General features: G+C 37.4%; 1 pseudogene; it reads right to left on the minus strand.

The window, feature by feature from the left end:
- Window positions 1–21,817: 21,817 nt before the first annotated feature.
- LOC139591429 (golgin subfamily A member 6-like protein 6) lies at window positions 21,818–22,488 on the minus strand (annotated as a pseudogene).
- Between the last annotated feature and the right edge of the window lie 2,172 nt (window positions 22,489–24,660).

The raw sequence follows: 24,660 nt of genomic DNA on the forward strand, positions 1-24,660 counted from the left end.
TTTCTTTGCTGAGAGGGTGGCCAAACCCTGTAACAGGCTTCCTAGAGAAGTAGTCAATGCCCCAACAGTGTCAGTCTTTACAAGGCATTTGGACAATTCTCTTAAGAACATACTTCAACTTTTAGTCAGCCCTGAACAGGTCAGGCAGCTGGACTATAGCATTGCTGTACAACCCTTCAACGCTCCGCTCCTCTCCTCTTTCTTTTTCCCCTTCTTTTTCTACTCAGCTTGCAACAGATCAAAGAGATAATCCACAAAGTGAATTTTTGCAACTGTAATTTCATTTTGCATGTTCTTGAATGTCTGGTCTGTATGTGGGGGGGTTGTGTAGTTTCTTACTCAAAAGTAATTTTTCCTTTTGGTTCTCCATTTATCACTGCTGAGTTTCTCATTTTCTACCTCCATTCCTTCAAAGTTCTGACTTAATATTCAATCTTTTTTGCTCTTATGCTCTGCTTCACACTGATAAAATCAGTGCAACATCCACCACTGATGAAGCATAAAAACCTTACTTGCTGCCTATGTACTTTAAAGGCCATTAATGTTTTCATATTAGAGGATGACAGATGATATATGTCATTCACAAACTGCTCTGTGAACAGACAAGCTATATAAGCTGGCTGGGTGTTAAAAAAGTTATGTAGCTTCAAGAAAACAATGATTAAGAATTTTTAAATATTTACTGAATATTTGATAGGAAACAAGAAAATGTAAGAAGTAGAGGAGTTGATAATTTACCACTTATTGCACTGTGTGCCCTTCTTTAAACTTCTGATGATGTTTTATCTTTCACGATATTCATACAACATAAAAAAGCCTGTTTTTATCTACATAGCATGGAAAAAATATCTCATCACTTTTAATGGCTTAACTTGTTATGATTTTTTTACTTTTTAGCAATAAGAATCAGCTTTTTAAAGACAGTTTTATCTCATAAAGATTGCAAAATTATTAGGACCTAATAAATTATTTATCCTTGAAGACATATACTGCTCAGACTAAGAGATAGCTTATATAATTATAATTTTAAAAGTCCTGAATTTCCATTTACAGAATTTCAACTCACAAGCCTTTCCTTTTTGGCAAATTCTGATGTCCATTTCCACAATAAGGGAAGACTGGTTTTTACAGTTCCATGCATAAATTCAATTACAATTATACAGTTAGTTTAGAGAGTTGACATTCTTGGCTTAAAGTCATAAGAATTACAAGGAAAATATATCTTTGACTACAAAAGATGTTATGTCTTTTGACTGTCTTGATTCAGGCATATTACTTTTAAATTCTGTTCCAAATATTCTGAAGAATTTAAGAGGCGGTTATTGTTTGAGTAGCTTTTTGTTATTATTCTGTTTTGTTTGATTTTTCTTTATATGAAAAGGAATTCAATGTAGTTACATGTCTTCTAAAGCAGAAGATTTCAGTGAAATAATACATATAATTACATTGCAGAAAAAAAGCTTTGGTCTAACAATACAACCTTGTGATTTGCCATGTCTTTATTTATTGTTCTATGATCACATTACATGATTACAGCTGAAAATAAAACCAAAGGTTTTATTTTTTGAAGTATGAAATTATAAACATCTGGTGTTTTGAAGAGAGACAATGAGAAAACTTTATTTTGCACATGGAGGGAAAAAACCCACACATGAATTCTTAAACCTGAAGTGCCAACAATATGTACATTTCATTTATTTTTGCATTTTTATTTGCTATATTTCATGATCAGAAATTCAGTGGAAGTTCTTGGAAGATGTAGGTCCTCTGCTGGACACGGCTGGCAAGATAGTTGAAAATGAAGTGGAAAAGGCTGAGGCATCTTGTGTCTTCTATGACTCAGTTCTCATGGGGAAGTATTCAGCCCCCAAGTATCCATCTGAAATAAAGAATGAAAAAGGAAACAACAGAATAACTTCCAGAATAAAAAAAATAAAAAGTCAAAATTGAGTGAATAATTGCTTAGTTGACAACATCCCACATAGCCTTTGGGGACAAACTGGCAGAAAGGACTGGAGAGCTGTACCATGATATGAATGGAAAGCTGGATGGACTACCAAGCTCAAGCCAAGCTTGAAGGGAGGTGACTAATTGTTCAAAAGCTGAACTGACAAACTCCATACACTGTAAGACATTTTCACCATCCATGTGGGACACTCATAGGGTGAGCAGGTCCTGCTGATCATTCCTTGGCTCTCCAGTTAAGTCTCAGTTGGTGCAACACTGTTGCTGGTGCCCTGTGCTAGTAATGATAGGCACCTGTGGTCCTTTTGCTTTCAGCAACCCCAAAACAAAAGGGAGAGATCAGACAAGGTAGAACAGCTTTTATTTTCTTCCATCTCCAAGGCAGCTATACTGAAAGTCCAATGTTTTACTTTTGGGCCTTTGAAGTACCCTTTGCTGAGATAACTAGTCTATGACAAAGATGCATGGAACATCTGGGCCAACACAATTGGATACTTTTGCCACTCATTCCTAGTTTGGCTCATTTCAGCTTCCAATAGTTTTAGCTCTTGAGATCCTCCTGTCACCCTGGAAATACAAATGGGTCCTGTTCCTGTATAGCTTCGAGGCATAAGGGTACCTTGTGCACCAGTACATAACTGGGCCCTTTTATCTCTGTGAGTCTGATGTGTCAGGCCATCAAATCCATGCATACCAGCAAATCTGGTTGTCCCTCTCTTCCACCTGGCTAGAGGCCAGGCCTCATTAGTACTGATCATAGGAATCTCCATTTACCCCTTGTAAAAACAGATTAGAATCTTTTCCCATAGAATCAGGAGCAATATCAGCAGTTCTACACTCTCTGGGTTGCTGCCCACTGGAGACTGGAGCAGCAACTTCCCTGGAAGGACTCCCATTTGTGATTGTTTTTCCTGTGATTCCCACACCTACACTTCTAAGACAGAGGTATTTTTTCCATCCCGCCTCCTTATGTTGTCTCTTTGGCCACACAGGAAGGAGACTGTATAATGTGTACCTTCTATATCCTCGCCCTGGAGGAAAAAAATACTTACTGTTCACAGCTGAGATGCATGTGCATACAGGTAGGAAGGGGGACATATCTGTTGTTGTTCTATTATTTCTCTAGAGTCCCATAATGATATTATCAGATTTCAAATAGTCCATACCTCTTTGGTGTATTCTCATGGCTGCAGATCTTCACTGACTCCTTCTGCTGCATGCTGTTCTCTCTCAGGTCAGGGCTCCTCCAAAGCTCTCCCTGACTGGCTAACCCACCCCCTTTTATCCCAGTCATCTTCATCGGTTACAGCTGCAGCCCAGTTAAGGACATCGCAGCTGCAGCCCATCGAGGGCAACTGGGACCTCTGGGGCAAAGCCTCGATACACATATTCAAATACATTTCCTCTACTATACGTATCCTCTTTTGATTTGCTGGAACCCCTGGGATAGTTTTCCCCACTTTTTGGACAATTTTTCCATTGCCAAGATGCTAGCCTTTAGGGAGAAGAGAGGTTTTATTTGTATTTCCAGATTTAGAGGGACAATTCATGTATTGATGGTGACTCTGTCTCTCCAGGTCATTACTGCCGTTGGGTTGGCATGTGACTGTTGTGTGCTCTGTTTGAATTTCCACCACATGGTTCATCTGCATTGGACTTCTGGATCTGCAGGTGACTGCATATTGTTTAAATCATAATAGATCATCTCTATCACAACTAATTCCCTCAGGTGTTAGATACCTCTGTCTATTGTGGCCCATTTATCTGTGTGAGAAACAATATTTTCCTTGAAAGAGTTTCCTTTCCTTCACATTTGGCAGGAGTTGCCTCCAGAGACTCAGGACTTGGTGTCCCTTTTCCAACTGCCTTATCAAAGCATCTTTCCCTAGCAAGTGTTGCCATGTGTTTGACCTCTCTATCCTCTAATGGCAGCCTGTCAGCCTTGCTAGCACAGCATCAGACAAACCAGGTGATAACATGCTGAAGTTTTTTCACTTATCCTATAACACACTCAGAGATAGCAATTTTTGGTTTTAACTCTTGTGCTTCCTTCCCCCTGTTCTTGTAGTGACCATGTTTTGCTCTCCTTAGTAAGCAGCAAGCTGACTTTCATGTCCATTTCTGCTTATAGAGAGATGTTACTGATGCTGGCACGGATTGGTTCTCTGGTTCAGTTGCACCACTCATCACCAGAGTCTGAGTAGCTGCAGTGCCCCTCCCTAAGTGGGGTTTGAATAACCACAGGCTTTGTGTAGCTGCAGTGCTTGTCACAGGGGATGGAGTAGTCACAAAGGGTTGCTAAACCATAAAGAAGATCTGAACCACATTCATAGTTCCCCGCAACAGGACTATGTTGGCTTTAACATCCCAAGGAAATTCAAAAATTTCAAAATTCTTAAACACTATTGCAATTGTCCTGCAGAAGAAGAAGAAGATATGGGAGGGAGGCAGTCTCCTCTACAGACTCTCTCCGAGCAGGTAAAAGGTGTAATCATTGACCATTTCCGATAGATGGCTCCCGAAGTACAGAGCTGACGGCAATGCCGAGTGCAAGCACCAGATCGGTTTCAGGACCAGTAATTCCATCATATCATAAGACAGTGTTACAAAGTTCAGCAACGTGATAACCTTAGTCCAGCACCCAGAGGTGATAATAGCACAATAGTGTGATAAGGAACACACACTGCAAGTAAAGTTGAATGCAGCTCTGAGAACAAGCACAACTCTGAGAGCAAATAAAATATTATAACCAGCAAATATTCAACTTATGAATACTTATAAAAAATTGTTTTAACATGCTCTTGACAGATCTGTTGTTACATCAACCTTCCATGCCCCACCTTGTGTTTCAATCTCTCTATAAGCAGACTTTTTGTGGTTTAACTCCAGCCAGCAATTAAACACCACACAGCTGCTGGCTCACTTCTGCCACCTCCCCCACTGGCATGTGGGAGAGACCAGCAAACAGCTAAAACCCATGGATTGAAATAAGAACAGTTTAATAATTAAAATAATAATAATAGCAAGAAAAAGAAAAAGAAAAAGAAAAAGAAGAGAGAAGAATAAAACCCAGGAAACACTGGAGATGAACAATACAATTGCTTACCAGCCTATTACTCCCCTGACCCTCTGATGCCCCAGCAGTGAACAGCCCCTTCTGGCCAAGTCTCTCCAGTTTATATACTGGGAATGATGTCCTAGTATATGGATTATAATGTTGTCCAGTTCAGGTCAGATTTCTGGCTGTGCTCCTTCCCAGCTTCTTGTGCATTTGGCCACTGATGGAGTATGGGAAACTGGAAGTCCTTGACTTAATGTAAGCACTACTGGCAGCAACCAAAACAAGCTTCAAAATTTATGTAATTTCTTCACAAGAAATGCTCTTTCCCAGTTCTTATTCCCCAATTTATGGTCCAGTTCCAAACTGAATCAGAAACACTTTTGGAAATAAAGAACATCATTGAAAAGCTGTGTGTGCCAGGAGAGGGGCTTGGATCTATTCATTGCCCTCCTGTAGAGATGAGGACATCCCATGAACGATTTCCCCACACCAAGGAGGTGCCACATGGAGGTGCAGTAGAGTGATAGATCAGGGCCAGAGGGTAGAGTCTGAGAGCATTGTCCTGCAGTGCAGTAAATACAGTCATGCCCTTGGTAGTACCAGGCCATGGCTTTACGCTGAGTTCACCTAGCCTAGGGCTAAGGCTTCTCAGTCTTACTTTTTTAACATGTTAAATCCCTAAGAATTTAGCCTCTGAAGTCAGTTAAACTACTCATTCAAATAAAACTGGTGACATTTTGTTATTATTTATTGTTGAATCAGAGTGTATTTTGAGAACTGTGACATTAAATTTACTTGTTTTGCATGCCATTTTTTTAATATTGAGAAACTCAACAATAGTTATATTTAAGTCCATTTGTCTTTTTCGCTCCAACTTTGATAAAGGAATTACTGTAATCCAAGAATGTAATGACATGTTTTTTTCAAGTTAGTTTGATAAGCTTTAATATTTAAATCTCACCATAAATTCCTTCCACTCTTGAGTCACCTCAGCATTTACGTCTCTGTCATGCACAATCACTTTCTAGACTGCATTTATGTTGGTAACTTAAACAGAACCAGGCAGGCAATGCAATTGTCTGTATTTTTAAGCTCTTAGACTATTCTCAGGAATATTTTTGACCTGAGACAAATAGTAAACTCTTAACTAATTCATAGATATGGTTTAGAAAGTTGAATATTCCAGCTACTGTGTCTTAATGTCAGCTGGCATTTTATGTGTAGCCACTCTTTTTGTTGTTAAAAACATTTAATAATAGATTTGGGTCATTCAATTTAACCCCATGCCCAGAAAGGTTTCTGACTTCTGTTTAATCTGACATAGCTATTGACATAGCCTTAGCTCCTGAGATTGAAGATTTTCATCCATCGTGTTCTTCTGGTGATATACAAACTAAAGGTTGATGTACTTTAAAAAGAGTTTGACTAATTTGCAAGAACAGCTTTTTTGATTTCAAGGGTAAATTTTTTTGCCTTTTTTAGGAAAACCTTTATTAGCTGTATGGAAAGTTATAAGCATACAAAAATCACGCAAGAGCTTGCAGATATTTTAAATTTTATTTCTTCAGATATCTTTTATGAGACAATAACCTTTTTTGATGCAGTGTCTTCCATCTGAGGATCTCAAAGTATTCCTAAACATTAATAAGCGAGTCAGTAAAACCTTGTAGCATAACAGTGAGCTGGGGAAAATTGAAAGCTGGATTTATCATTTATTATTATGGCAGCTACATATCAGTACATGCCTCTGAGAAGCAGAAAAGCCATGTCAAACAAAAGTCCCATAGCCTCCCTAAAGACATTTTGTCACCATTTGATGAGAGCATGTTAGTAAAGAGTAATTAATCTACTTGCCAAACATTGGTGAGTGTAACTCCCATTAGTACTAAACTCCAGACATCTATTTTCCCCCTTAACAGAGATTTACCTTCCATTATTCAAATGTCCAAATTCTGCATTAAACATGAAGTGTCTAATCCTTGATAGCAATCACAGTACCTTTTCTGCAGTACACCATTTCCCAAAGCTGTTTTGCACTGTTCTCTCCTAATCAGCAGAGGTACTTCTGAAAATCCCTTCATTTTGGGAAGAAAAGGGAGGTTGCTCAGTCATCTAGGACTGCAGTAAGGGATTCCCAGAAGTCCCCTTTTATGAGAATAAAGAAGTTGCAGGTAAAAGTTTTGGGGTCAGGCATGAATGCAGTCAGTAGATGGTGTGGAGCAGGTCCTCAGCATAGTTCATTTAAGTGAGCACCTGCTATAAGATGACCAATACTGAACACAACATCACAGAACAACTTGGCTCAAATCCCTTTCTGAACACCTCTCACTTGCTACAAGTATATCCTTGTTATGCAGAGGATAACCAGACTAAACCACTGCACAAAAGAAGCAGAAGCAATAGCAGTTTAGTCATTTTCCTTCATTATTTTTGAGGAGTTCTTCAGTCTGGTGTGGCCAGTACTCCTGATCATATGTTACATTTATTTTGATTGTTCTATCTTTGCTTTGCAGTAATAATTTTTGCCATCTTGTCTAGGCTGGCTATTATTTTAAGCCTTCCTATTAGAATAAAATAGAAGAAATTATTTTCAATAGCCTACATTTTGGTGAATAAGAATTATTTCTCCAGATTTATAGTTATATTATCCCTATCTGCTGCACAGCCAGACCAAGTTCTGGTATTGTTTTTCCTACTACCTCAAATTGCAATAAAAAATTATTTTTAAAGTGGTCCTCAAAATACCTGAACTTGTTACAATGCAGAAACAGTTATAGCCACAAGAGAGAGCTCTTGTAAAAACATAAGGCTACTTGAGAAATAAGTACATTTTGCACTTTAAAAATGAAAAATAGTTTTAGTAATTAGTGTTTACTTTAATTATTGTATTTCAGGAAATTAAACAATGATGTAAATTAGCACAGTATTCCCAACTCCATTTATATTCACCTTTTTATTTTTTTTAATTAAAGCCAAGAACAAGTAAATAACGTATTTGGCTACATTTTTTTTGAAATAACAAACTACGTTATGCAATCATATTTTCTTTAACATTTGATCCCTTGATCTTTGCTCGCACAGTGCAATGACCCTTAGAGGCAAAACAGATCAATTCAATATGAAAATGCATCTCCACTCAGTAATGCGTTTGTTTTACTGAATAAGGTTTATATCTGAGAAAATCTTCCTCATGCCCTTTGTGTAATAAAAAATTACACCTTTTGTTAGGTGCTTAAAAACAAGCTTATGCCTTTGGGGTCTTTAGAGGACATATCTCTCCATGTCCTAGAAGAGGGTGCTTTGTAAATGCAGAGTAGAGCGTGGCACACATAGTCGTATACCAGTGGAGTTCTGAAATATAACAGTAATTGTATCTTCCTATCTTGTTCAAACTGAACTTTGTAGAGAGAACACAGGATTATAGGGGAGCTAGTTCTTCCTTCCTGATTTGAGCTGCCTAGATTTGTTGAAGAACTAAGTATAGGGCTGCCCTAGTTTATGTACAAATGGGTATCTGCTTGTGTCAAAACTTTGCCTCATAAAAATCATTTAAATCCAAAGAAATGAAGGTACTTTTGTTAACTGTTTTCCAGAGAACTGTTCCCCTGACTAGAGGGCTTGGTCTGTGGTTATGTTTAGCCCCTTGAAGTTCAATTTGTGTTTTCAAAGCAGCAAACTGCCTCAACTGGAGAATGTGGTCTTTTATGTTTACAACCTTTTCTCACCACTTCTGATGACATACTTTATTCTACTCTCATTAAAATCAATGGGAAAGCTCTGTTTATTCCAGTCACTGCAGGATCTGGCCATTAATATGTTAATTTCTAATCTTCCCTTCCAAATTCTACCATCTGTTTTTTTTTTTTTTTCCCTGTTTTGAATTAAAAAAATGTGGTTTACAGACATATTTTCACTTACTAATGTTATTACTTTCCTTATGCCTGATTCTCTTCAGCTGAACTTCCCAGATGGTACCCAAGATTCAAGCATCTTTACTTTAGATTCTTCATTTTAAAGTTGTTACTGCATGATAAATATTAAATTAGAATAACAACCTTTCTCATGTACCAAAATAGCTCACCCCTCTGATCTCATTATTTTCTTCCATTCTTTCTCTAAATCTAATAGCTTTCTGTCCTCAAATTGCAGCGCTTAAAATATCTATGACTCATTAATTGTTAAAAAATTGTCTTTTTATTCATTAGTAGTAGAGCTTTTCCATGAACGTCCCAGCAGTGGCCCAAGACAATTTAGATAAAAAAACCATTATTTCTTCTGTCTAGACAGGAATGAATTTGTAGTTTTGCCCTTTTGCATGGAAATGATGGAGAATTGTTGTCATTTGATGTAACACAGAAAAGACTTTTGCACCTTTAATCTGCAGATCAGATATTGTCAACAGTCCCTTTAGGACCAAGGTGGCTACAATTCATCCAAGTACTTAAACAGATGTTTTTCCTTAATGATGTAATTTCACAGTAATTATGAATGTATTTAAAGTTACACTTGTGTTCAATACACTGGCTTTCTGGGATTTATTATTTGAATGGGAAGAAAAGAGATTATTTTTCTTTCTTTTAAATAAAACATCACCAGGCTTCATTTTCCCTAATAGAGACTTCACACTAAGTATAGATCACTAAATTCTAAGCCTGGAAATAAAACCCTTCAATCCATAACTAATACTGAGTAGCAGATGGAATCATCAGACAAGACAAGACTGCATGTCTTATGATACCCAGTAACTACAGACATGAATAAAGTACACATTTAATCAGAAGTATTTTTAGAAAATACCTTGTTATATATGTCATCTATGTTCTATAAGTTTATAGAACATACATAACTATATTACAGGTTTCCTTTCTCCTCCCAGAAAACTTTATAATACTTTAATATTTCCTTATACTCAACATAAAAAAAAAAAAAAAGTTCATTTGGGTTTCAATTAAGGAAACAACCTTTCTTTTTCAGAAATGCAATTGCACATCTACTTAAAGTCTCTTGACATGAGCCTAAGCCTTTTATAGGTCCAATACTGAGCGGTAAAATTCTTTCAAGCTAGTCAGGCTAAACCGTGGTAACTACTAAGATTTATGGTGAAAACATTCAGTTACAGAAGGCCTGGTTTATTTTTCCAGTCACTTCTCTTGTGCCTGCTTTCAAGGTACTTTTTCAGCTACAGCAGAAGCTGTTTTCAGAACACTGAATGCCAGTCAAGCAAACTCCTGCCTACCTACAAAATGTGTGCAAACATGCTCTTAGTAATTCTAAATAACATTACTGAATTTTGTATTCATTAATTTCTAGCTATGGCCAGGCTCTGAAATTTCCATCCTCAATAGCTGCATCTGTGGCAGGTTGTTTTCAGGTGTGAATCTGCGTTGCACCTGTTATCTATAGTCTTACAGTAGGTGTTTGAGCGCAGCAGTGGTGCACACAAGTGATTTCCTTCCTGGTGGAATCATAATCAAAGTCATTTCTGGGACACACCTACAGTGCACCATCAGCACTGCAGATGAAGGGTCCTCCAGAGACTGGCTCTTTAGAATGTATCAGTCATTCCTGGGAACCGTACAGCTGACACAGACTACTTGTAAACCATCACATGAATATATGGACCAAGAGCAAAAACCTGTGATGTGAAATCAAGTATTGGTCGTTCCCTTTTGTTAATGTAGAAGCTGGTGATGAAAGTGCAATGAAAGAGAAGAAAAGTTATGCTATGAGAGGTAAGAAGTAGGGCATCTCTTAATCCTGTTCAGCAACCAGAAGAAACCCCATATACTGGATATTAATAATAACAAAATCATTTACAGGAAGTGAATCTAAGGACATGTGAAGCAATGAATTCCTTGCATCTAACTATCATAGCTGACAGATCACTGAGTTGTTTTACAGTGAGAAGTACTTTTGTAATAAGTGCTAATAATTTGCTTATGAGCAATGTATGTCCACAGATCCTGTACTTAAATAGATCTCCTCCCATTGTGTTTCCCACTCAGATGAACTGTGTTTTTCAATACTTATCTTACTAGACTAAGCTAGCCATAGGTTTTTATTCTCATATTATAAAATATATTTTCCATTCATCTTCATTTCTTCAATTTCAAATTTGTGCTTCCTGATGACATGTGACCAGAAATGAATACAACTACAGGTAGACTAACATTACCTTCTGTAAAAATATTACCAAGATTATCAGACATTTATTTATTTATTTATTTTGAAGTTCTAAGACTTCATTGAGAAATCAGCAGATTATTGTCATCACAGTTTCTCTCCATCTTTCATGGTCCCTAAAAATCAACCCCTGATTTAGAGATATATACTTCAAATACAACACAATTTCTGTGATATCAATATTCAAAGCAATTTTTTCCTTTCAGAGGGCTGGTCAAAATTTTGAACTTTGTGTTTTGCATGCACTTCAGGATCTATACTTGAAAACACAGCTAATTAGGAGAATAATAAATATTTATTACAAGACAGAACCCTAGAAACACTGCAATCTTCATTTCAGTAACGTGCCTTTAATAATGGCCAAAATTGTCTCTTTATCCATTTAATAAATTCTTTATTAACTGATGGAAGATTTCCAACTCGAACTTTTTTTATGATAGTATCATGCTGTTTAGATATCAAGTCTTTTCAATTAACCTTATCCTGGAAATTAATCTATTTGGGGAGATGTTTAATAACTCTAATGTGATATATCTTCAATGAGTCCATTTATGTTTTATATCATTGTTCATTTCCTTCTGTCTCTGATAATACTGATGTCCTTAATAAAAACTCTATTAAAAGAACCCAAAACATGATCCTTTGAATAAAGTAACTGGCTATATTATCTCATTCTGCTTTCTTCTTTTTTTTTTTTTTAATCTGAATAACATGCTTTTCTCCTACTATATTGCCCGGATCTGTTAATGTCTTATTTAGTATGTTAGTTCTTTAAGTAGTTGGGCATAGATTTTTCAGATATTCAATAGAATCCTTACAAGTAGACAAAAATTTACAGCTCACATATGATTTTCTAATTCCTCTTTCTTATTGTCTTTAGATTACATTTCCATTGGTATTACATACATCGTTATCCTTATTGAAACAAGAACAGACCATGTATTTACTAGGTTAGCAACACTTACATCATTTCTGATCTTTCCCTCCACAGACTCTGGTCCAACTTCTGTTTTCATCCTCTTTCCATATAGATCTGGGGAGAACTTTTTCACCCTTCATTTTATTTTCTTACTACTTTTTGAACTTCTGAGACACAACAGTCCTGATCATACACTCACAGTATCACAGAATGTTTGAGTTGACCTTAGGAGGTCACCTGGTGTAACCCCTCTGCTCAAGGACACCTTGAGACACTTGCTGAGGAGAGTGTGCAGGTGGCTTTTGAGAATCTCCACAGATGACCCTTCACAACCTTTCTGGGCAAATTGTAGCAGTGCTCAGTTACCCTGACAGTAAGAGAGGTTTTCCTGATGTTCAGAAGTCCTGACAGTGGAGACCACCTTAAAGAGCCTGACCTTGTCTTCTTTACACCCTCCCTTCAAATATTGATATACATTGATAAGATCCTCCTAACCTCTCAGGACCAGAGAAAATGGCCTCAAGCTGAACCAGGGGATGTTTAGATTGGATACTATGGAAAATTTTTCTTCACTGAAAGGATGATTGGTCATGGGGAAAGGCTGCCCAGGGAAGTGGGCCATCCTGAAACAGTTTATTGTAAATGTAGACACTGGATGTCCTGAGACTGCTAGATAACTTCCTCATCAATCTAACTCTTAGTGTGCAAGAAAACTGCAGTTATTAAATCCTCTGCTCTTCCACAGGAGATCTAAGAAAAACTTTTCGCATATAGGTAGCCTTAGACTAAAGCACCTCCTTTTTTTCCATGGTTTTTAATTTTCAAGCAATATGAATTGTATGAAATGAACCCTCTTTTAAAATTTTATTTTATTTTATTTTATTTTATTTTATTTTATTTTATTGCCTATTTTTGGTCTTATTTAGCTTGTTTCTAAAAAGCTTTCCTCACCCAGAGGTGTTGTTAATATTGTGCTCCAGGTAAAATAACCAGCAAGTGGTACTTCAGTGGAAGCTATACCCATCCATTTAACATTTTCCTAAAATCCATCCTAAATTATAAAAGCATGCCATTAAAAAGTTAGTATGTCTACTAACTCCTGGGTACACTGAGCTGAAGCATATCCAATATCTGTAACTGTAGGCAAGAATCAGAAAACTGTGCATATGGCTCAGAGAATTTTTGAAGCTTTGCAGCTCTGCCAACCAAGATATGTGTATTCCCTAGTACAAAGAGATTGTATATTGAACTTATACATCAATTGTCTTCATTTTATTGACTTTCAATATTTTGATCCTTTTAATAAGCCTCAAACCCTCATTCTAACAGATAGTTCTGCCTTCTGGGGCCCCTGTCAATTTTATATTTTATTTTATATTATATTTAATATTCCAAGTTAATGCCATGAGGATGTTTGAATGAGATATCTGCTTAGTTTAAAAAATCTCTTGGGGCAACTGAAAATGTAGTATTTTCACAGGGTAGAAATATTTTTTTCACACAATTAACACAAAACCATATTTTCATCGCTTTGCCTTAAGCTGGCACAAACTTTCTTAAAAGATTCCTTTGTAGGAGCTAAATGTAGAGCCGAATACATCTCTGCTGTGGTAACTTCAACTTTCCCTAACATCTGACAAAAACAGAGGATCTCTTCTACAGTGCAAAGAAAGGCATACAATTTTTATCCAGAAGAAATTGCTCCTGCTTACCAGCTGATAATACATTTCAGACTCTTCTAACAATTATTTTTCGCATTTGGAAGATTCTGACTTTTATTAGATTCACTACTGCATGGCAAACACTTGACAGAGCTAAGGTCATTCATGGTGGGTACCAAGCTGAGAATTTCATTTGTTCTGTTTTTGGAACTAAGAGCGTTGTGTAAGTTGCTGAGTAGCTTGAGACTGGAACTCACTAATCTGCAGAGATACAGCTTTTAGGTAATGCCCTTCAGAAGATTTCCTCCCTACATAGTTTAATGATGTACTTTTCCTGTAAACTCCTTGCAAAACACTTACAAGTCCTCTACAGCACTGCACTTTCATCTTCTTTGGCATGTTTGCTTCTTCAGTAAAGCTGCAGGGATGTGCATTCATCTCTCTGTGTCTTTGCTGTGATTCTGCTAGCAGCGCTACCCCTTCCTGGGACCTTAAAGCCCTCTAACTTTCCTTTTATGTCTCAAAGGGTTCTGGATAGTGAGATAATTTTTGAGCACCTAAGACTGCTTCAGAATGTATAAGACTTTGCTGATATTTGAAATTTGTACTGTTTTTCCTCCCATTATAATATAATAATTTTGGTCACCACACAACCCTCAAATCTGAGGGTTTTGGCACTACAGAATTGTCCATCATTTGGAAGCATTCTCTGAGGATATATTTCATTGGAAAATGAATCCAAAATACAAACATATTTTTTTGAATGATCATAAATAAGATTGCTTCACATTTCCCTCCAATGTTAGCATTTGATATTATTTCTTTTGTGTCTTATACTCACAGCATATTTATCTTGGTTTTATGTGCCTGCAGTCTCTGTAGCTAGCATCGTCTTTTATGTAGCTCACTCGACCAAAAAAATGTCCCTCCTGTATATTAAAAGTGTCTTTGCAGGTATCTCCACATGTCCATGAACGTTGTGGTTTAACCCAGCCAGCAACCAAACCTCACATAATTGCTTTCTCACTCCCTCACCAGTGGGATCAGGAAGACAATCAGAAGGGTAAAAGCTAGAAAACTCATGGGTTGAAATACAGACAGTTTAATAGGGAAAACAAAAAGCCACACATGTAAGAAAAACAAAACAAGGAATTAATTTGTTGCTTTCCATGGGCAGTCAGGGGTTCAGCCATCTCCAGGACAGCAGGGCCCCATCACATGTAACAGTGACTTGGGAAGACAAACACCATCACTTTGAACATCCTCCCATACTTCCCTTTTTCTTTTCTCTGCTTTAAATACAGAGCACGATGCCATATGGTTTGGAATATCCCTTTGACCAGTTTGGGCCAACTGTTCCGGCTCTGTCTCTCCCAACCTCCCATGCACCCCTACAATCCTTGCCAGCATGGCAGCAGGAAGATCAGCAAAGGCCTTGGCTCTGTGTAAGCCCTGATCAGTGATAGCAGAAACATCTCTGTATTATCAACTCTGTGTTTGGCACAAATACAAAACACAGCCCCACACCAGACATTGTGAAGGAAATTACCCCAGACAAAACTAGCACACTCAGGCAATGTGTTACCAAAAATTATCCCCTCCTGTATGTTAAAAGTGTCTGTGCAGGTAGCTCCAAAAGTTCATGAGTCATCTACATGCACATTAAAATCCTACAGAGATGGCTGGGAAAGAAACTGAGCAGGACATTGAATTTACCACCCTGATAAGTGAAATTGCAATGCTATTTTCATGCAATTACTTTCCCTTTAACTCCTCTTTCTCTTTGTGGCAATGGAAACGTAAAAAATATTGTTTACCCATAGATATGGGAATTTCACAATTTTTGAAAGCATCTATTACAAGGCAGATTCAATTTATGTTAGTTATCCCTTGTGTCACATTTTTAACCATGGTAGAAAATTATAAGAGGGATACAAGGAAAAGGGATAAAGTTTAAAACAATAATATAAAAAAAGATCAAGTTAAAGGGCTTATATTTTCAAAAGATCTTAAAACTGAACACCTTGCATATTATAATTGCATTTAAAGACTTCTAGTAGCATTTTTCTCCTTTTACCTTTTTTTTTTTTTTTGTGGCTGTAAAAGTTGCAATTCAAATCCCATTCAATTAGATAGCTGTTAAATGCCCAGTGGAAAAGATTATCAGAAAATGTTCTTTTTCCGAACCTTGATCTGAACTGGATTATGATGCTGATGCTAATAGCATCCTTCTTTAAATACATTGTCTGTACTTCTGTGTAATGCTTGTTTCTGAGGTTCTTCTGCTTGTCTTCTTACTAAAAATTTAAAGAAACCCTATGGCAGGAAAGAAACCTTCAGGTTAGGCTAGAAGTAGAAGGTGCTTAGCACACATCAATGGTCTTGATGGCTGGAATGGTAAGCCAAAGAATCACAGAATGGTTGAGATTGGAAGGGGCCACTGCAAATTGTGCTGTCCAGCTCCCTACTCAAAGAACAAGAGGTTTTGCCCAGGCAAAAGTCCAAGATATTAAATTTTTGAATATCTCCAAAAATGGAGGCTCTACAATCTCACTGGACATCCTATTCCAAAGGCTGATAACTCTTACAATAAAAAGTGGGGGGATTTCAATAATATAAAAAAATTCCCTGGATTTCCTATATCATAATTTCTGTCCATTACCTCTGGTTTTTTTACTAGATAACACAGACAAGAGTCTTGCTCCAAATTCTTTACTGCTCTCCTCCCCTGCTCAAATCAGTTATCTATACATATGCATAAGATTCCCCTGAGTCTTCTCCAAACTGAACAGTTCCAGGTCTGCCAGCCTCTACTCAATGACTTAAACCAAGAGACAGTAGCCCTTTGCTTGACTCTCTCCAATAAATACATATCTCTCTGGTACTGAGGTGCCCAGAGCTGGATGCACTATTTAATTGTGGCCTCATCCACAGTGAGGGGGAGGATCACCTCCCTGCTGTCAACACTTTTCCTAATGCAGCCCAGGATACCATTAAATTTCTGTACTGCAAGGTCACACTGACATCTCCTTTTCAACTCAGTGTCTGCCAATGCCTCAGGTCAGTTTCTTTTTTTTTTACAAAGCTGCTTTCCAGATGGTCAGCAGGAAGCATTTACTGGTACATGAGCTTATTCCTCCACAGGAATTTCCCTGGGGAAATATGTGTTTGATTTTGCTGGTTCCTATATATCCAAGGCTCCAGTCCATTCATCTGAATGGCAGTACAACCATTGGGAATATCAGTCACTCCTCCTGGTTTTAAGTCATCTGCAAACTTGCTGAGGGTGCATGCCGTCCTATTCTCTGGGTCATTAATGAGGGTGTTAAGCAACATGGGCTCAGTATTAATGCCTGATGCACACTGCTGGTAACTGGGTTTTGGGGTCAGGAGTTTTCCTTGTATTGGGTTTGTGTGGCCAGGTTTTGGTAGAGGGGTTGGGGTGCAGACCGGCTTCTCTAAAAAGTTGCCAGAAGCTTCCCCCATATCCAACAGAGCCAATGCCAATCAGTTACAAGACAGATCTGCAGACAGTCAAGGCTGAGCCAGAGGTGGTAGTAGCAACTCTGTGATAAGATATTTAAGAAGGAAGAAATCATTGTGCAGATTTAAGCATGCTGAGAGAAGACAGAAGTGAGAATATGTGAGAGAAGCAACTCTGGAAACAGCAAGGTCAGTGAAGAAGGAGGCAGAGGAGGTGCTCCAGGTGCTGGAGCTGAGATTCCTGTGAAGCCTGTTGTGAAGACTATGGTGAGTAAAGCTGCCCCCATGAAGCCTGTAGAGGTCAATAGTGGAGACCCAAGCAGATGTATACCTGAAAAAGGACTGTGAACCTTTGGGAAACCCATGCTGGAGCAGCTTTCTGGCAGGGTCCTGTGCACTCATGAATGGAGGAAACCATGCTGAAACAGATTTTCTGGCAGGGCTTGTGACACCATTAGGACCCCAATGTTGAGTAGGCTGATCCTGAAGGACTGGATGTCATAGGAAAGAGACCCACAGTGGAATAGTTAATGAAGAACTGTAGCCTGTGGGAAAGACTGCCTCTGGAGAAGTTCATTGAGAATTGTCTCCTGTGGCAGGAATGCTATGCTGGAGCAGGGGAAGGACTGCAGGGACAGAGCAGTGACAGAAATAACATGTGATAAATTGACTGCAACCCCCACTCCCCATGTCCCTGCACTTCCGTCAGGGAGGGGCTAGAGCCCACGAAGGAGGAAAGGTATTTTTAAGATTTGTTTTACTTCTCATTATCCTTCCTGAATATGATCAGTAATAAATTAATTTAATATTCTCAAGCTGAGTCTGCTTTTCCTGTGACAGTAATCAGTGAGTGATTTCTCCCTGTCCCTATCTCAACCCATGAACCTTTTTTTTTGTATTTCCTCTCCCCTGTCCTGCAGTGGAGGGGAGTAATAGAGCAGATTTGATGGATACCTGGCATCCAATCACAGTAAACCCACCAAACCTCCAGGACTTAATTCTGTTTGTTACAGCCAAGACCTTCATCATCACACAAAAGTCAATCTATCATTATAAAGATTTAGCTGAAGCTTTATCATCACTCCTTATACCAGAGTGGTGTTCAGTTTTTCACAGGAAATAAACAGCTAATTTAGAATACTTTGAAACACTGTTAATCATACTTGAAGTTTTTAATTACACACAATAATTTTGTGATGTTTTAAACATAATGTATTTATGGAATAATTAATTTATTTGTATGCAAGTAAATGTAATCATATTAATGCAATAATGACAAATTAAAGCACCATATTTCTTCATTATATAAGTATCCGATCCCAGAATTAAAATACACCCAAATGCAATTAGAATTTAATGCAGTATTTTCCAAAAGGCATATTATCCTCACTAGCACATAATCTTGCCAAGTTACTATCATAGGCCCTTATTCTGACTAAACACATCATAAAATTTCAAGGGGACCAAGGGAAGAAAAAGAGTAGAGAAAGCAGCTCTAGAAGAACACCTTCATATACTTCAACAGAACTTGAAAAATACTTGGATATGAGACTATCAGAAAACAGGAAGGACTTCTTTCTCCTCACAGATATGGGGAGCCATGAGTTTAGATGCAAGCTCTGTCTGAGCATCTCACAGGTCACACAGCTATGTGTGTCTAGTTTCCATGGGGAAAGTGGTAGTTCTCCCTCAGCTGGTCACCACACAGCTAGTAAGGAACAAAGATTTCTGCTGCACAACATCAAATTCTGTCTTTTTCTGTGTAAGGGTTTGCTCCTTGTAGAGATATCCCATCTGAGACAAAGCATAAGCTATCTTATGCTAAGTAAGTTAAGCATAACTAAGTAAGTTATGTGCGTACCAGGACTGTCTAGCTTCAATGAGTCTGGCATTTGACTCAGAATGTGTGTTAACTACCCAACTTACTGCCCTGACTCCTTGTCCAGAAAAAAATTTGCCTTTGCATTAAAGTTTTAAAAATTCTGTCCACTGCAATCACAAATTCCTCTATCTATTGTGTGAACCAACCCTTAGGATTTCCTGCTGTCATGCAGACTAAACTAAAGTCGTTAGACTTTGCAAATCATGATTAGGAGCATTATCCAAGAAACCTGCTGCAATTCATCCCTGAATGGGCAGAATAGAAGAAAAAATTATCTAGAAAATGGTATTTGTGAGTTGCAAGGCACAGAAACTATAATTGCTTATCCAATATGAAAAAAACCCCATGACTGAAATGCACCCCCACATCCATTTTATACCCAGTTGAAAAAGTCATCTGACACAAGGTCCAGGATAGGGGACAGAACCATTCTCATACTGGTGATGTAATAAAGGTATAGGAATACTGTATTGAGTATAACTGGTAGGCTGGCTGGGTTTCCGTGGGTTTCCGCTAGCTGCAAGGTGCATTCTGTGGAGAAGGCTCTGAACTACTCTGAACCAGTAGGCTTTGGCAAGATCTAGCACTGCCATAAGCTTACTCATCTTCAATTAAACATGCAGCAAGGCAAGGGAGCTCCCAGCACCCTGATTTATACCTGCTCAGGAAAGAGAACCTGTTACTGGAGGCATGAAAAAAAATGGAAAAAACATCTCCAGAGAAATTGCGGGACACTTGCAGAGTACATTCACCATTTTTTCCCCTGAAACCACATCCCCCAGAGATGCTGTGGCTCTGCCACCTCTCTGCAACTAGGACCCATCAGACATGTCCAGTACTGGACCGATGAACCAAGCAGAAGAACCAGGCAAATACTGGAGACAGATGCGTTTACCTTCCCCCATTCTAAGGTAGCATTGCTTAATGTTCCTCTTATGTAAAGTAACCTGAAATCTGTCGTTGCTTTCAATGAGTGATCTCTAAAGGTCATATGCAACCTAAATATTTCTATGGTTATAGAGGTTTGTTGCTTTTTTTTTAGCTCACATGATATTCAACAATTATTATACAGTATTTACATAAGCAGTCATGTAATTTAGCCTACATTCATAAAAACTTTTAAATACTGATCTGTAGTCCATGGTTCATCTCTCCTTAGCTCTCTCTTCTATGGTCACTCAAATCACAAAAGAAGATCACAAAAAAAGATCACAAGCAAGATAGACATCTGCTGACAATGCCTCTAACATACAAAGTGGCTGTATCCAAATGAAGGGGCTGAATAAAAAAATCTCTAATCTGAGGATAAAGTAGTCTTGCCAGTGTTCTCACTGGGAAATCATCTGTGCAAGCAACAAAACCTCCTGATGATTCTCCAGCACAATATTTCCAAATTGCAACAGTTTTCTCAGGTGTGATGTCCACTAGTACAACACTGTGCTCAACTTTACAAAGCCTATCTGGTCTTTATGCCAGAGATGTAATTATTAAGAGTTTAACATTTGGCAAAAGAAATAAAATGTAAATTTGTCTCTCAGGTGCTACCTACTACACATGTCATTGCTCTACTGCCTGAAATACTCCTTCTCCTTGAGATTTTGGAACCATGACTAGAAAACTTTCTTTGCCACCCCTACTGCTTCTACACTAACAAGTATTCTGTATTTTAACACATTTTTTTGCTGAGTTTCCGGGTGAACAAGAAATATTTTCCAAAGACCTGGACTCAAGGTCATGTATCGAGTACTCTACTTGTGTGTCAGTCTGGTTATGGTTAGACTTAACAAAAGCAGACTGGTCACATCCATACAATGAGTTCTTATCCTTGATTTCCTACACGCAGACCAGGTAGTCTCAATGTGTTGGTTTTATTCTGGTCTGGTTTTTTTGGTTTCAAGATTTTGAAATAATATTTTTGCACACCACAAGGGCAGTATTTTTATCATATGATAGCACAACCTTTTTTATGGGTACTGAAATGTGATATAAATATCTGTACAGGTGTCAAAGGGTACAAAGCTTACAAGGCTGACATTTGAGCAACGTACACCATTAAAGACAAACACTGGCTTATCTAAGTATTGCTTTTGGCAGTAATTGTGCATACTGGCTTTGAAATTGCACAAAGCAGAAGGAGAGAAAAGTAGCATGGTGGACTGTCCAGGAAAACAGTGTTCAAGCTTGTTTCATAATATTTCTTTTTTTAGTAGCACAGATATACCGCATTATTTTTCCCACAATTCAAGTTAAAATTGGATCTTTGAAGGAAAACTTCCAAGAGAAAGAATTTGTTAGCATATTCTGAAAGTATTTCATACAAATTATTCTCAGAAATGTTGTATTACTGGTTAATCTAGATGCAAAAAATAAGTCTGTCACAAGATCACTTGTATATGACTTTAATATTAATTATATCAGCATCCATTTTCTCATAATATCTCCTAGTATTCTATGGTAAAAAGTGTTAATCTAACTTTTGAAATACTAAAATAAGTTGTTCTCTGTGATATTTAATACCTCAATATAGCAGACATCTACAGATATTCATTATGTACTGCAACATTAATTTACTAGGCTTCAGGGATCTGAAATACCAACATCCATGCTTCAGCACTTCTGCAAGACCTCTGTACTAAGCCTAAAAGGCTGCTTGATGCCTCTTTTCATCCATTACTTGCTGATGTTTGGCCAACAACAAAAAATACTGTTTTTTCTAAACTCTTCAGTCCTGCTGCAAAATCTCCCAAAGCACCTGGTTCTTTACTTATATTACATTGTTCCTTCTCTTGAAGTATCTTTTTCCATTCATGGAGGTCTCTGTGTTGTTCTTGGAGAGCTTTCTCCTAACCTCCTAGGGCCTTTTTCTTATTTGAAGGGGCATATTCCCTTCTTGCAGAGCAAATTTCTGCTCACTGAGAGAGGAGAATTTTTCTTTACAAACAGCTTTTTCCTGGCTTTGTTGTCCTCTTGAAGAGCTCTAAGCTGGTCCTTGAAGGCTTTGTGTTTTTCTCAGAAAGCTAAAATCTCATCCTGAAGAGCTTTTCCCTTCAATGCAAATGCTCATTCATATCCTTTGAGAGACGTAATTTCTTCTCTGAGGGCTTTATTTTGTTGGCAAGCCTTTTGCTGTTTCTCAAGGTTCTTTGTTTCCTCTGAAGAGTCCCTATGCTTCCTTTGAAGGATTTTATTCTGTTCCCAAAGGACTTTGTTCTGTCTGTGGACACTTAGATTCTCCTGATAGTAGGCTTTGTTCTCAATATGAAAACTTTGTTCTTTTGCCGAAAATTTTGATTCTCTTCTTGAAAGACCAGATTCTCCTTCCAGTTTGGTTAAATCATGCCACATGACAGGAGATGGCAAATAGGAGTAGGAGCAGCAGTGATAAATTGCTGATGTTCCTCAAAGAATATTTATCCTTTGAGTCAGATACTTTCCCACTTAGCTGCACCACTCAGGGGCTGTGCTGTGGTCCAGGTGATTCCACCTTCCATATGGAGTAGTCATGGAACAGAGAATAGAGGTTAAGTGTCCAAGTAAGTAAGTAAATAAATAAATATTGTATTAAATCTAAAAATAAAAATAACAGTAAATCAATACTGACATTTGACAAGCACTGTATATTTTTGCATGTGCTGAAGTATGTTCAGCAGATTAAATTTCACAAGGCTAACTTGATTATACTATTTCCTCTTAGAGTACTTTCAGAGTCCAAAAACTTCATCAATTGTTCTCATTAACTTGTTTATAACTGAGGAAAGGTAGCAATAAACACTTTTAAATATTGTTTATTCCTTATTCCACCCTGCTGCAACAAAGTTATATAGTTTGGATTGGAGCAAATGTACAGACTAAGTAGGATTTTTATAAATTTAATTTCAATATAAAGGACAATATTTTTAAAATCAAGCATGTTTTGGATATATGCCTGGTGTTTACTTGGAAACACGAAACAATTTGTTAACATGCTGCTCAATCATATAATTTATACATACAGCTAAATGCAAACACATATTCTAGCTGTTCAGAGAAACTATATTATATCTGTGGAGTACCCAGAAGAAAAATTACAATAAATTAAGGAAATAATGCAATAGCTACCATTGTGTTATCCTTGAATCAGTTTGCTGTCTGGCAGCTCATGACACACCTGTCAGTGAGGCTATCCTCAATGATGTAATTTCAAAAGACATAGCAGTAGTGACACAGCATTAAGAGGCAGCGGTAATCAAATAAGTTGTGTCTATATGAACTAAAGCATTAGGGTTTGTATGTCTAGGGTTCTCTAGCAAGTCATTCTTTATTTTCATGAGTATTTTTTATATTTCTCCATCCATTATGTTAATTCAAAACATTATTTTCTGTCTGGCTAATTTTTTTTTTTTTTTTTTGCCAATGGTATTGATGGCTGCCATGAAATATCTTCATACATAGACTCTAAAAGTGAGCTTTTGCTTCTAGCTACCTTGGTGCAAATTTGGGGTAACTGTAGTTATTTCTAAATTATAAGAAATTCCATTGATGAAACAATATATGGTCTCTATATTATTCAAAATAGACTAGCATTAGTATTCATAATTCGAAATATTTGTTTAGATTTAACAAATGCACATGAAAAGAGAGAATTAAATAATAAAAGAGCATGATAGTAGGGTGTTTGCAATCTTCATTGCCTCCCAGGTTACATTCTTTTTTCCAGCTCAAACAGGATCCATGTAATTTATGACAATCGCTTTGCTTTGTTTGAAAAGAGGATGAATTACTTCAGACACATGAACATCTTAGATTACACTGGTAACTTGTCTACTCCTTATGAATTTTGAGGGACAGAGGAATACTATATTCCAACTAAAGTATAAACCTGTTTCCAATATTTGTGATTCGATAAAAGCGACTGATATGTGGGGCTTTTTTAATCATGCATTATGTGTTCAGGATATTAAAAAAAGTCCAGTGAGCTTACAATTAAATTTGGCAATTCTGTTTAAATCACTACACACATCACATCATTTCTTTGTACTGTCCCTCAGCTCTGTTCTTTATGTTAATTAGGTAGGGGACTGAAATATGGCATGTAAAATGTTCAGTAATCTCAGGAGATGAATATATACAATTCCCACTGAAAACTTTACAAGATGATCAGCCCTCTGAATCCTTTCCTCCAGGATATTTGATTCCCCTGCCTGCTCACTCAAATTAAATAGGCAATGCAGATGAGTAATACTGAAACCTATAATATCAAACAAGATCAGTATCTTGGGTTCATATATCTTTCCCAGGCTTTTTACCTCACTTTAAGTCCCCAAGAACTATTTAAATCTTATTTCTTCCATGCTTATCAGCAAGATATATCTGAATATTATAGCTCAGTTAATTTTTTTTCAGCTTCTTTAAAAATGTCAAAGTGATTAAAAAGAGGTAGTTCATGTAAATCGGTAGCTCTTGTAGTTGTTTCCATATTAAAATATAAAGTTTAAAGTAACACTGGTTATTTTGACATGAAGGTCCC

This window comes from Agelaius tricolor, unplaced genomic scaffold (genome assembly GCF_023055355.1).
Source record: "Agelaius tricolor isolate 1412-34295 unplaced genomic scaffold, bAgeTri1.0.p SCAF_7, whole genome shotgun sequence".
Lineage (NCBI taxonomy): Eukaryota > Metazoa > Chordata > Aves > Passeriformes > Icteridae > Agelaius > Agelaius tricolor.